The sequence below is a fragment of the Triticum aestivum genome, chromosome 6B (assembly GCF_018294505.1).
Source record: "Triticum aestivum cultivar Chinese Spring chromosome 6B, IWGSC CS RefSeq v2.1, whole genome shotgun sequence".
Lineage (NCBI taxonomy): Eukaryota > Viridiplantae > Streptophyta > Magnoliopsida > Poales > Poaceae > Triticum > Triticum aestivum.
In genome coordinates, this window is record NC_057810.1 from 234,611,245 (window position 1) to 234,625,673 (window position 14,429).

A 14,429-nucleotide genomic window follows, 5' to 3' on the forward strand; every position below is an offset into this window, starting at 1 on the left:
TCGTTCATCCTGTATCATGTAGCATGCCTCGCGAGGCGTTTAAAACTGTTTGCTTGGGACAATATGTTTTGTAATAATTAGATTATGGTCCTTTGATTTTTTTCGTTTGCTTTATTGTTCTGCATCGGCAGAGCCCAACCCCGCGCATACCTCGGGCGTCGTTGGGTCGTCTGGATCACCAGGACGAGCCCAAGGGATGAGGGGCTACGTGACTAGTTAGGCTCCTGAGACGCGATGCTCAGGAGTCCTTCTTGACATGCAAACAACTTAGGAAAAAGTGCAAAGGCAAGCCTTGGTGTTCTGCTTCGGCAGGGCCCCACCCCGCGCATACCTTAGCTGCCATTGGGTCGTCCAGATCGCCAGGACGATCCCAAGCCTTGGTGTTCTGCTTCGGCATGGCCCCACCCCGCGCATACCTTAGCTTCCATTGGATCGTCCAGATCGCCAGGACGATCCCAAGGGGTGAGGGGCTACGTGCCCAGTTAGGCTCCTGAGACGCAATGCTCAGGGGTCCCCCTTGACGTACGAATAGCTTAGAAAGGGCGAAAGTCGGGTCTTGGCATTCTACGTCGGCAGGGCCCGGTCCCACGCATACCTCAACCGCTGTTAGGTCGTGCGGATCACCAGGACGAGACCAAGGGGTGAGGGGCTACGTGGCCAGTTAGGCTCCTGAGACACGATGCTCAGGAGTCCCCCTTGACGTACGAACCGACCATCATACCTTTCCTCGCTGATACGTCTCCGTCGTATCTATAATTTTTGATTGTTCTATGCCAATATTATTCAACTTTCATATACTTTTGGAAACTTTTTATACTATTTTTTGGGACTAACATATTGATCCAATGCCCAGTGCCAGTTCATGTTTGTTGCATGTTTTATGTTTTGCAGAAACCCAATATCAAACAGAGTCCAAACGGGATAAAAACGGACGGAGAATTATTTTGGAATATTTGTGATTTTTGGGAGGAAGAATCAGCACGGATTTGGGCGAAGGTTTCGATCCAATCGGAGTTACGAATCTCCGGATATAAAAGAAACGGTGCCAGGGCAAAATCTAAGAACGCAGAAATAGAGAGAGACAGAGAGATAGATCCAATCTCGGAGGGGCTCTCGCCCCTCCCACGCCATGGGATCCAAGGACCAGAGGGGAAATCCTTCTCCCATCTAGGGAGGAGGTCAAGGAAGAAGAAGAAGAAGGGGGCCCTCTCCCCCTTGCTTCCGGTGGCACCGGAACGCTCTCGGGGGCCATCATCATCACCGCGATTGTCACACCCTAGCTAGTCATGCATTAGAGTGTTGCATCATGTTTACTCTTTCATCAGAAACTTGAAATGGGGATGACAGAACCCCCAGTCCCCTCTGAAACCAACTAGGGTTACTGAAATAATTTTTCAATGAACCTGAAATGCCCTTCTAAAATGTCCATCATTTTAGCCTTGGTTCAGAACCTCTGACAAAAGTGGTGCACATTTTTCTAGGCCATCATAGGGTCTTTGAGTTAAATCATAGATATTTGAATTTGGGCATTTAAAATAATATAAAATATTTAAATGCTCAAATATCTCCAAACTAAAATGTTTCATGTTGGAAATAATCTAACTATGAACCAGGAGTAGTTTGGTGAATTTTGGAGTTGCCTAGGTATTTTAATTAATTCAACAAAGTTGCAGATTTATTAAATAAAACAGAAAACAGAAAAAAAGGGAAAAACCTACCTGGCGCCACCGCAGGCCCACCAGCCAGCCCACCTGGCCGGCCCAGCCCGGCTACCGCTCCAGCGAGCTGCTTGGCTCGCCAGGCAGGCAGCCAAGGTGCTCGGCGGCGGCACCGCAGCTCGCCACGCAGCTGCTCGCCGCCCCGCCGCCTCCCTCGCCCGGCTAACGCCGTGGATCGGCCTCCCTCTCTCCTCTGAACCCCCCAGACACCCCCTCTCCTCTCCAGCTCCTCCCCTTCGCACGCCCCAGCCATGGCCGACGCCATCGCCGCCACCCCCTCGTCGTAGCCACGCCCTCCGACCACCCCACGCCGTGCCACCGTGTCCACGAGCTTCGCCGCCGTCCACTTCATCGAGCAGCCGAGCCCCGAGCGCTCGCAACGCCCGAGACCACCGCAACGACCTCGCCCGAGCTCGCCGTCGCCGGAGATCCCCTTCAACGCCGTCGTCGCTCCGGTCCATCTCCGGCCGCACCAAGGACTCCGCCGCACTCACTGTGAGCTTAGCCATCTTCCCCTCCCTTCCGTTCTTGCTCCCGAGCCGTGTAGCAACCTCCCGAAGCTCAACCGCACCCACCGCCGTGGAGCTCGTCGCCGACGTGCTCCCGGTCACCCTCCGGCCACAACCTGGAGTCCATCATGCTCACCGAGTCCCACAGCACCTAACCAGCCACTCCCCGAGCCTCACCGAACCCTCCAGCGTCGAGTTCGTCTTCGGCCGAACCCCGGTGGCCGCCAGAGTCGTCGCCGGCGCCAACTCCGGCCACCCCGACCCCAACGGACTCCGCCAAGAGCCGCGGGTCGTCCTCAGCTTCACTCCGGTGGTCGCCACGTTCCATTTGGTGGCCGAAACGACCAAAACCACTATCGCCGCCGCACTGATGGTCGCCGCCGGCCAGAACTCCGGCGAGCTGACGTGGCCTAGTCAATTAGCCACTAACCCACCACCTACTGACGCTGACAGTGGGCCCCAGGGCTTAGTCAAAGCTAACCAGCCCCGGGTCAACGCGGGATTAGCCCCTGGTCACTGACGTGTGGACCCCACACGTCAGGTTTGACCCGAGCCAGCCCTGTTGACCTGCTGACGTCCCTGTGATGTCAGGCTGACGCAGTAAATGATATTTCTGGATTTAAATTAAATCAGGAAATTCCAGAATATTATTTAAACTTAAAAATTCATAACTTTTATTCTGTAACTCCAAATTGGACAAATTATATATGAAAAATGATCAGAAAAATCCAATCTATCCATCTGTACTATTTTCATGCATGATCAAACAAGTTAAATTGATGTTTTAATCAGAACAAGAAAAGGCACTTTAAAAGGCCATATTTGAATTTGGAATTTGAATCTTTGATTCAAATTTGCTCAAACACTTCTGGCTTTAGTTGCATTAGCCCAACACACTCATATTGCCATGTTTCATGCATGCATCATATTGTTGCACATTGTTTGGTGATGCCTGTGTATCGTTATCCTTTGCGACAGGATCTGTCCCCGAGGAGTACCGGGATTACCCTAACGAAGAACCGTATCCGTGCAACGAACCATCAGGCAAGCAACCAACCATTTGATCATATCGATACAATCCCATGTTCTCGCTCCTGCTCTCTTTTACTGCATTAAGACAACGCGATTCAAACTGTTGTGTGCTGCGGTAGTTGAACCCATTTCCTCTGCATGACCTGTCATTGCCACAGTAACTAGATGAAACCCACTAGCATGTGTAGGAGTTGATTGAGCCATATGTATGTGTTGTTCCTACCTTGCTATGCCTGCTATGCTTAGAGTTGTGTCAGGTCTGGTTCATCTGGGTGATGGGCTAGAGTGAAATGATTATGTCGGTAATGAGAGTGGTGTGGTGAACACGATTTGGTAAAGGTATCGATGAGAGGCCATGTAGGAGTACATGGTGGGTTGTTTCATTGAAGCCGACCTTAAGCACTGAGATCTGTATGTGTGATTTAAGAATCAGCTACTACCATGCATTGGGCCCGAAACCAATGGACCCTCTCGACTTCTTATTCACCCTAGTTCTCCGTCCAGGAGTTGCAAGTAGTTTCTGGTGTTTGTAGCCTACTGGAGGCCGTGGACAGCGCTGACCGTAGGGGTGGGCTGTGATGCGGTAGGTACGTGGCACGGTGTACCGAATACCCGTTAGGTATCTCGGGAACCCTGTTCACATCGTTCGGGGCCGTATGGGAAACCTCGGCCGGACTCCCTGCGGATGGAACCTGAATAGGCGATAAACCTGGACTGGAGGCTTAGGTGATTAGGTAGGTCGTGGCCGACACCCACGTTGGGCTTCCGCTTGAAGGTTGCCGAGTACATGTCGTGTAAACGACGGTAAGTGGTGAGAGCGTGTATGAAGAAGTACACCCCTGCAGGGTTAACATGATCTATTCGAATAGCCGCGTCCGCGGTAAAGGACTACTTGGTTGCCTATACAGTTCATAGACAAGTAAATGGAAACTACTAAAAGCCTCAAGATAAGTGTGAGTGCCGAGGATGGCTCTTCCGTAGGAAGACGGAGGTGGATCCTCGGTAGTGTATTGAAGTGGTGAGTAGTGGACTCGTGTGCGCAAAACTATTTCAAATGGAGTATCGTAGGATAGTCTAGCCAAGAGTCAAAGCTGGCTTGCTGCAATAACTCCACCAACCCTTCTTGATACTATGCATGTATGTAGGATCTGATGTAAGTCTTGCTGAGTACCTTTGTACTCATGTTGCTATAATCTACATTTTTACAGAAGACGCTGCAACCCCTTCTGATGGGTTCTATGTAGACGTTGACATCAACGAGTAGGCTAAAGACCCAGGTGGTGACCCTGAGCTTGTGAAGGACCACATAGTATAGCCAGGCTTTCCAAGCCTCTTTTATTTTACTAGTTGTCTGTACTCAGACAAGTTACTTCCGCTGTTGGCTTGTATGATTGTATGACTTGTATGTTGGGTCGTGAGACCCGTACCTTTGTGTGTATGTTATGTATGGCTCACTGAGCCTTAAATAAAGTACTTGTGTCGTAGAGTCATGTTGTGATGCTTCGTTGTATTTGCACATATCGAGCATATTGTGTGTATGATTGAAATGCTTGGTATGTGTGGGATCTGACTATCTAGTTGTTTATCTTTAGTAGCCTCTCTTACCGGGAAATGTCTCCTAGTGTTACCGCTGAGCCATGGTAGCTTGCTACTGCTCTGGAACACTTAGGCTGGCCGGCATGTGTCCTTCTTCGTTCCTGTGTCTGTCCCTTCGGGGAAATGTCACGCTTTGAGTACCGGAGTCCTGTTAGCCCGCTACAGCCCGGTTTACCGGAGTCCTGCTAGCCCAGTGCTACAGCCCGGACCCACTTGCTGATGACCGACACGTTCGAAGCTGGGTCATGGATGCCTGTCCCTGTAAGTCTGTGCCACTTTGGGTTTACGACTAGTCATGTCAGCCCGGGCTCTTTATCATATGGATGCTAGCGACACTATCATATACGTGAGCCAAAAGGCGCAAACGGTCCCGGGAAAAAGGTAAGACGACACCCGTGGGGATACCGTGCGTGAGGCCGCAAAGTGATATGAGGTGTTACCAGCTAGATCGATGTGACATCGAGTCGGGGTCCTGACAGCGTTGGCATCAGAGCCGGACTGCCTGTAGGTTCTCCAAGCCAAACTGGTCGATGTTGAGTCTAGAAATTCTTTAGTTATATGTAGGGGAATTGTTTGTGGGTTGGAACGTAAGGCTCTTTTTACTCCTTATACCTTATGACATTCTGATCTGAGTCAGTCCATTCTTCCACCGGGGGTTAAGGAATTAGGATCTGTTCTCTCTATCAGGATCACGTGTTACTAATCAGTAGTACCTTATAAGCTTGATGGTTATCAGCCTAGTTCAGTTCTACTACCACATTATGTTGTTGGAATGGTTTCAGAACTTGATATGATGATGTTGAGTGTGTACGAAATCCTTTGTCAAATGTCTCAATATCCTTTTTGAGCATTTACAGCTGTTATGCTGCCGAAATTTTGCTAGAAATTCTAATGCCTCTGCATTATGATTATGCTTTCAGATGGCCACTCGCGACCTCAATCAAGTGGTTCGCCTGACTCGATGCCTAGATGTACCCGGCCATACTGCTAAGTTGGTCAGGGTAATGACTGAGGCTGGATACCGCTGGTATCCTGAGTACACAGTCGAAGAGCAATTCCGAGACTTTAATCAAAGCCAGTATCTCTGCACTGTCAGGATATTTCCATCTTATCCTGGATCCACTGAGCCTCTTCACTGCTCCTATGGACTCGGGGTTACTATCGAGATGGCTGTGCAGGATGCCGCCTACTCTATGATGACCATTATGCGAGTCAGATCTGGGTTATTTCGGGACTCTGACTTCCGGTATATGCCAGGATCACTTCCGGGAGCACAAGGGTATTTCCAGGCTATCTATGCTGACTCCACTCAGGAGGATTCACGGACTCGCACCACTGCTGAGATGCTCGAGGATAAGGACCGTGAAAATCGGGCCTTAAGGTTAGAGCTCTTCAATACCCGTGCTGACCACTGGGCCACTTTGACTCGGTTCGCACCGGCGGTGCAAGCTGGATATTCAGATATGCGCGATCTCTATCCTGTGAGATCTGCTCTGCCAGACGTGATGGTTTGGCGTGATGTAGGAGGCATCACCCCACCTCGCGGTCCCCGCAGGCCACCGTTTGCTGGTCCAAGGCCTCATCCTAGCCCCTATGGTCCACAAGCTCCGCGAGACCGTCTGTTTCCGGATGATCATGTTGAACTTCCAGGCTATGGAGGTGACTTCTACGAGGACTACTACGGATCGGTCTGAGTTAGTAGTAGTATCACTAGTTCGCACTAGCTGTGTCGTCTATCGTCCCGCGTGACTCGTGGGATATGACCTAGTTTGTACTCTTTCCGGAGATGTAGAAAAATAATGTATAGGAGCTTGAGATGCCTCCGATGAGATGTAATCCTCTTTTCACCGTTTTAGTACTTTGCTTGGTCTTGTACTAAACCTGTATGGTGTGTATGACGATGGAATAAAGAAGCAGTTTCTGTATCTACCATGTCATACGGATGATCATCTTGCATTTCGAGTTATTCCTTACATTCTATATCCTATGTCGGAATTTTATCATTCTGACTAAATCATTGTCTTGTTTACCTAGGATGGTCAACACGCGCGCTAACCCTGCTTCCCAAGAGCAGGCCGAAGGCAGTGAAGCCAGAAATGAACATCTGCCTCAACCTCCTTCACTAGCCGAGGTTATGATGGAAGCTGAGAGAAACAAGCGGGAGACAAACCGTTTGTTGGAGCGTATTGAACAGAATACAGCACACCATCAGAGGGCTAACGTGGTGTCACTCAGTGATTTTATCAAATTGCATCCACCCACGTTCCACCACTCCGTCGAGCCTCTCGACGCTGATGACTGGCTTCGCAGTATCTCTCACAAACTGCGTTCCGCGCTGGTAGCTGAGGCTGACAAGGTCACCTTTGCTGCATATCATCTTGAAGGCCCCGCCAGTTTATGGTGGGAGAATTATGGAGCTATGCGCCCAGCAGGCCATGTCACAACTTGGGCTGAGTTCAGTGAGGCATTCCGTGAACATCACATTCCGGAGGGTCTCATGGACCGTAAGCGTGAAGAATTTTGCAATTTCACCCAAGGCCGACTTTCTGTGGATGTCTATAGCAGGGAGTTTGGTAATCTTGCACGATATGCAACCGAGGAAGTTTCTACTGACGCCAAGAAGCAAGCAAGGTTCCGTAAGGGCCTTAGTCCTGAGCTTCGCCGCGACCTTCGTCTGCATGAGTGCACATCCTTTTCGAAACTTGTCAACAAAGCCATCAGTGCTGAAACTGGTCAGACTGACTATGACGCAACACGCAAGCATGGACGTGACATGGGTTCCTCATCCGGTGCTGGTCCTCAGAAGCGCCGCGTGTGGGTACCCAACACCGCCCTGCCACCCAGGTTCACACCGAGGCCATCTTTCCAGGCGCCTCGCCCCGCTCAACAGTCTGCTCCAGCTAAGCCCTATGGGGGTCCAACCAATAATGCTCCTCCACGTACCAGTTCCGTGACTTGTTTCAAGTGTGGGGAATCTGGTCACTATATGCGTGAGTGTCCCCAGACCAACCCCAATCAATCTGCTAAAGCTGTTGGCCGTGGCAAGCCGACAGGAAAGTGTTTCACGCCAAACCGGTCACCGCTTCACGTGGCCATGTCAATTGTGTCTCCGCCGAAGAAGCTCAAGAGGATCCCAACGTCGTTCTCGGTACGCTTCTTGTTAATTGCCACCCGGCATCTGTTCTTTTCGATACAGGAGCCTCTCATTCTTTTATATCTGAAAATTATGCTCGTTTGCATAACGTTGCATTCTGTGACTTGCCATCCTCTATGGTAATTCAAACTCCGGGATCCAAATGGCAAACTTCTAGAGTAAGCCATGGAAATGAAATCCAAGTCGACAGACTTGTTTTTCTCGCATCTTTGATAGCCCTTAAATCTTCAGATATTAATATCATTTTGGGTATGGACTGGATGTCAGCTCATCATGCCCAAATTGATTGCTTCTCTAGGACTGTTCAACTCACCCATCCTTCGGGGAAGATAGTCAATGTTTTGACTCGAATAGCCAAGCGACAATTATTTTCTCTTAACGCCAGCCCTTTGCCAAACCTTGAGGACGTTCCGGTAGTCCGTGACTTCCCGGATGTCTTTCCAGAAGAATTGCCAGGGGTTCCACCTGACAGGGATGTTGAGTTTGTAATAGACCTCATTCCAGGTACCGTTCCGATTGCTAGAAGACCCTATAAGATGGCACCCCTAGAACTAGCCGAGCTTAAGAAACAACTAGATGAGTCCTTGAAAAAGGGTTTCATCCGACCTAGTTCATCTCCGTGGGCTTGTCCCGTCCTATTCGTCAAGAAGAAGGATGGTACGGACCGGATGGTTGTAGATTACCGACCTGTCAACCTGGTCACAATCAAGAACAAATATCCACTTCCCAGGATCAACGATCTGTATGATCAGCTCGCTGGATCCTCAGTCTTCTCCAAGATGGATTTGAGGTTGGGATACCATCAAATCAAAATCAGAAACGGGGACATTCCTAAAACGGCCTTTGTTACTCGTTATGGCCAATACGAGTACACCGTCATGTCCTTCGGTTTAACCAACGCTCCAGCCACCTTTTCTCGGTTAATGAACTCAATCTTCATGGAGTATTTGGATAAATTCGTCGTAGTTTATCTCGATGATATACTCATCTACTCCAAGAACGAGGAAGAACATGCCGAACATCTAAGACTAGTGTTGCAGAAACTTCGAGAGCATCGCCTTTATGCCAAATTTTCTAAATGTGAATTCTGGTTGTCAGAAGTGACCTATCTGGGTCATGTAATATCTGGTAAAGGTATTGCTGTTAACCCTGAGCGAGTTCAAGCCGTCCTTGATTGGACTCCACCCGAATCGGTCAAGCAAGTTCGGAGTTTTCTAGGCTTAGCGAGCTATTGCCGTCGCTTTGTCGAGAACTTCTCCAAAGTTGCTAAACCCCTAACCGAACTCCTCAAGAAAGATAAGAAGTTCGAATGGACTCCACAATGTGAGCACAGTTTTCAGGAACTGAAAAGACGCCTGACTTCTGCTCCCGTGCTGGTACCGCCAGATTTCTCCAAGGACTTTGTTATCTACTGTGACGCCTCGCGACAAGGACTAGGTTGCATTCTCATGCAAGATCGACACGTAATTGCTTACGCTTCACGGCAATTGCACCCACATGAGGAGAATTATCCTACTCATGATCTAGAGCTTGCAGCCGTAGTCTATGCACTTAAGACCTGGCGACATTACCTCCTCGGTAATCGTTGCGAAATATTCACTGATCACCAAAGTCTGAAGTACATTTTCACCCAACCGGATCTGAATCTCAGGCAAAGACGTTGGGTTGAATTGATCACTGACTTCGACTTAGGAATAACCTATACCCCAGGGAAAGCCAACGTCATGGCTGATGCGCTAAGTCGTAAATCTTATTGTAACAACCTGATGTTACAACAAAGTCAACCGCTTCTCCATGAGGAATTTCGAAAGCTTAACCTTCACATTGTACCTCAAGGTTTTCTCTCCACCTTGGTGGCAAAACCTACCCTTACGGATCAAATTATCAAAGCACAGAAGGTAGATCCGGGAATCTCCCGCATCAAGAGGAACATTCAGAAAGGAATTGCGGGTTGTTTCTCCATTGATGATCAAGGAGTCGTATACTTCGGGAATCGACTAGTGGTTCCCAAAGTGCGAAACCTGAGGCGTTTGATCCTTAAGGAAGCTCATGAATCTCCTCTCACCATTCATCCCGGTAGTACTAAAATGTATCAGGATCTACGCCAGAGGTTCTGGTGGACTAGGATGAAGAGAGAAATTGCTCAGTATATTGCCAATTGCGACGTCTGCCGTCGTGTAAAAGCAGAGCATCAACGGCCTGCTGGCACCCTTCAACCCTTAGCTATTCCTGAATGGAAATGGGATAAAATTGGTATGGATTTCATTACCGGTTTTCCCAGGACCAAGAGGGGGAATAATGCTATTTTCGTCGTGGTCGATCGTCTTTCCAAAGTAGCTCATTTCCTACCTGTTCGTGAGAGTATTACCGCTAGTCAGCTGGCAGATTTGTACATCTCCCGAATAGTGTCCCTCCATGGTGTTCCTTTGGAAATCAATTCGGATCGAGGAAGTCTTTTCACCTCTCGATTTTGGGAAAGTTTCCAAAATGCTATGGGAACTCGTCTCTCCTTTAGCACCGCTTTCCACCCTCAGTCAAGTGGTCAAGTGGAACGCGTCAATCAGATTCTAGAAGACATGCTTCGAGCCTCCGTTATCTCTTTCGGAATGGATTGGGAGAAGTGCCTTCCATTTGCCGAATTCGCTTACAACAACAGCTATCAATCTAGCTTGGGTAAAGCCCCTTTTGAAGTTCTCTATGGACGACGATGTCGAACACCCCTTAACTGGTCAGAGACCGGGGAAAGACAATTCTTTGGCCCGGATATGATTCAGGAAGCAGAAGAACAAGTTCGTATCGTTCGTGAAAAGTTGAAAACAGCCCAATCCCGTCAAAAGAGTCAATATGACCGAAAACATAAGGCTATGACTTTCGAGGTTGACGAGAAGGCTTACCTTCGGGTCACCCCTCTGAAGGGAACCCATCGTTTCGGTATCAAAGGCAAATTGGCTCCTCGTTACATTGGACCTTTTCGCATTCTTGCCAAACGAGGAGAAGTTGCCTACCAGTTGGAACTACCTCCGCACCTCTCCAGAGTTCACGATGTCTTCCACGTTTCTCAACTCAGGCGTTGCTTCTCGGATCCTATCCGTGAAGTGGACCACGAAACGCTTGATCTCCAAGATAATCTTACATATCGAGAGTACCCCATTCGTATCCTCGATCAAGCCGAACGTACCACGCGACGTCATAATATCAAGTTTCTCAAGGTTCAATGGTCGCATCATTCTGAAGATGAAGCAACTTGGGAAAGGGAGGATCGTCTTCGACTCGAGTACCCCGCCTTCTTCTCGGAGGAACCCAAATCTCGGGACGAGATTCTTTTGAGTGGGGGTGAGTTGTCACACCCTAGCTAGTCATGCATTAGAGTGTTGCATCATGTTTACTCTTTCATCAGAAACTTGAAATGGGGATGACAGAACCCCCAGTCCCCTCTGAAACCAACTAGGGTTACTGAAATAATTTTCAATGAACCTGAAATGCCCTTCTAAAATGTCCATCATTTTAGCCTTGGTTCAGAACCTCTGACAAAAGTGGTGCACATTTTTCTAGGCCATCATAGGGTCTTTGAGTTAAATCATAGATATTTGAATTTGGGCATTTAAAATAATATAAAATATTTAAATGCTCAAATATCTCCAAACTAAAATGTTTCATGTTGGAAATAATCTAACTATGAACCAGGAGTAGTTTGGTGAATTTTGGAGTTGCCTAGGTATTTTAATTAATTCAACAAAGTTGCAGATTTATTAAATAAAACAGAAAACAGAAAAAAAGGGAAAAACCTACCTGGCGCCACCGCAGGCCCACCAGCCAGCCCACCTGGCCGGCCCAGCCCGGCTACCGCTCCAGCGAGCTGCTTGGCTCGCCAGGCAGGCAGCCAAGGTGCTCGGCGGCGGCACCGCAGCTCGCCACGCAGCTGCTCGCCGCCCCGCCGCCTCCCTCGCCCGGCTAACGCCGTGGATCGGCCTCCCTCTCTCCTCTGAACCCCCCAGACACCCCCTCTCCTCTCCAGCTCCTCCCCTTCGCACGCCCCAGCCATGGCCGACGCCATCGCCGCCACCCCCTCGTCGTAGCCACGCCCTCCGACCACCCCACGCCGTGCCACCGTGTCCACGAGCTTCGCCGCCGTCCACTTCATCGAGCAGCCGAGCCCCGAGCGCTCGCAACGCCCGAGACCACCGCAACGACCTCGCCCGAGCTCGCCGTCGCCGGAGATCCCCTTCAACGCCGTCGTCGCTCCGGTCCATCTCCGGCCGCACCAAGGACTCCGCCGCACTCACTGTGAGCTTAGCCATCTTCCCCTCCCTTCCGTTCTTGCTCCCGAGCCGTGTAGCAACCTCCCGAAGCTCAACCGCACCCACCGCCGTGGAGCTCGTCGCCGACGTGCTCCCGGTCACCCTCCGGCCACAACCTGGAGTCCATCATGCTCACCGAGTCCCACAGCACCTAACCAGCCACTCCCCGAGCCTCACCGAACCCTCCAGCGTCGAGTTCGTCTTCGGCCGAACCCCGGTGGCCGCCAGAGTCGTCGCCGGCGCCAACTCCGGCCACCCCGACCCCAACGGACTCCGCCAAGAGCCGCGGGTCGTCCTCAGCTTCACTCCGGTGGTCGCCACGTTCCATTTGGTGGCCGAAACGACCAAAACCACTATCGCCGCCGCACTGATGGTCGCCGCCGGCCAGAACTCCGGCGAGCTGACGTGGCCTAGTCAATTAGCCACTAACCCACCACCTACTGACGCTGACAGTGGGCCCCAGGGCTTAGTCAAAGCTAACCAGCCCCGGGTCAACGCGGGATTAGCCCCTGGTCACTGACGTGTGGACCCCACACGTCAGGTTTGACCCGAGCCAGCCCTGTTGACCTGCTGACGTCCCTGTGACGTCAGGCTGACGCAGTAAATGTTATTCTGGATTTAAATTAAATCAGGAAATTCCAGAATATTATTTAAACTTCAAAAATTCATAACTTTTATTCTGTAACTCCAAATTGGACAAATTATATATGAAAAATGATCAGAAAAATCCAATCTATCCATCTGTACTATTTTCATGCATGATCAAACAAGTTAAATTGATGTTTTAATCAGAACAAGAAAAGGCACTTTAAAAGGCCATATTTGAATTTGGAATTTGAATCTTTGATTCAAATTTGCTCAAACACTTCTGGCTTTAGTTGCATTAGCCCAACACACTCATATTGCCATGTTTCATGCATGCATCATATTGTTGCACATTGTTTGGTGATGCCTGTGTATCGTTATCCCTTGCGACAGGATCTGTCCCCGAGGAGTACCGGGATTACCCTAACGAAGAACCGTATCCGTGCAACGAACCATCAGGCAAGCAACCAACCATTTGATCATATCGATACAATCCCATGTTCTCGCTCCTGCTCTCTTTTACTGCATTAAGACAACGCGATTCAAACTGTTGTGTGCTGCGGTAGTTGAACCCATTTCCTCTGCATGACCTGTCATTGCCACAGTAACTAGATGAAACCCACTAGCATGTGTAGGAGTTGATTGAGCCATATGTATGTGTTGTTCCTACCTTGCTATGCCTGCTATGCTTAGAGTTGTGTCAGGTCTGGTTCATCTGGGTGATGGGCTAGAGTGAAATGATTATGTCGGTAATGAGAGTGGTGTGGTGAACACGATTTGGTAAAGGTATCGATGAGAGGCCATGTAGGAGTACATGGTGGGTTGTTTCATTGAAGCCGACCTTAAGCACTGAGATCTGTATGTGTGATTTAAGAATCAGCTACTACCATGCATTGGGCCCGAAACCAATGGACCCTCTCGACTTCTTATTCACCCTAGTTCTCCGTCCAGGAGTTGCAAGTAGTTTCTGGTGTTTGTAGCCTACTGGAGGCCGTGGACAGCGCTGACCGTAGGGGTGGGCTGTGATGCGGTAGGTACGTGGCACGGTGTACCGAATACCCGTTAGGTATCTCGGGAACCCTGTTCACATCGTTCGGGGCCGTATGGGAAACCTCGGCCGGACTCCCTGCGGATGGAACCTGAATAGGCGATAAACCTGGACTGGAGGCTTAGGTGATTAGGTAGGTCGTGGCCGACACCCACGTTGGGCTTCCGCTTGAAGGTTGCCGAGTACATGTCGTGTAAACGACGGTAAGTGGTGAGAGCGTGTATGAAGAAGTACACCCCTGCAGGGTTAACATGATCTATTCGAATAGCCGCGTCCGCGGTAAAGGACTACTTGGTTGCCTATACAGTTCATAGACAAGTAAATGGAAACTACTAAAAGCCTCAAGATAAGTGTGAGTGCCGAGGATGGCTCTTCCGTAGGAAGACGGAGGTGGATCCTCGGTAGTGTATTGAAGTGGTGAGTAGTGGACTCGTGTGCGCAAAACTATCTCAAAATGGAGTATCGTAGGATAGTCTAGCCAAGAGTCAA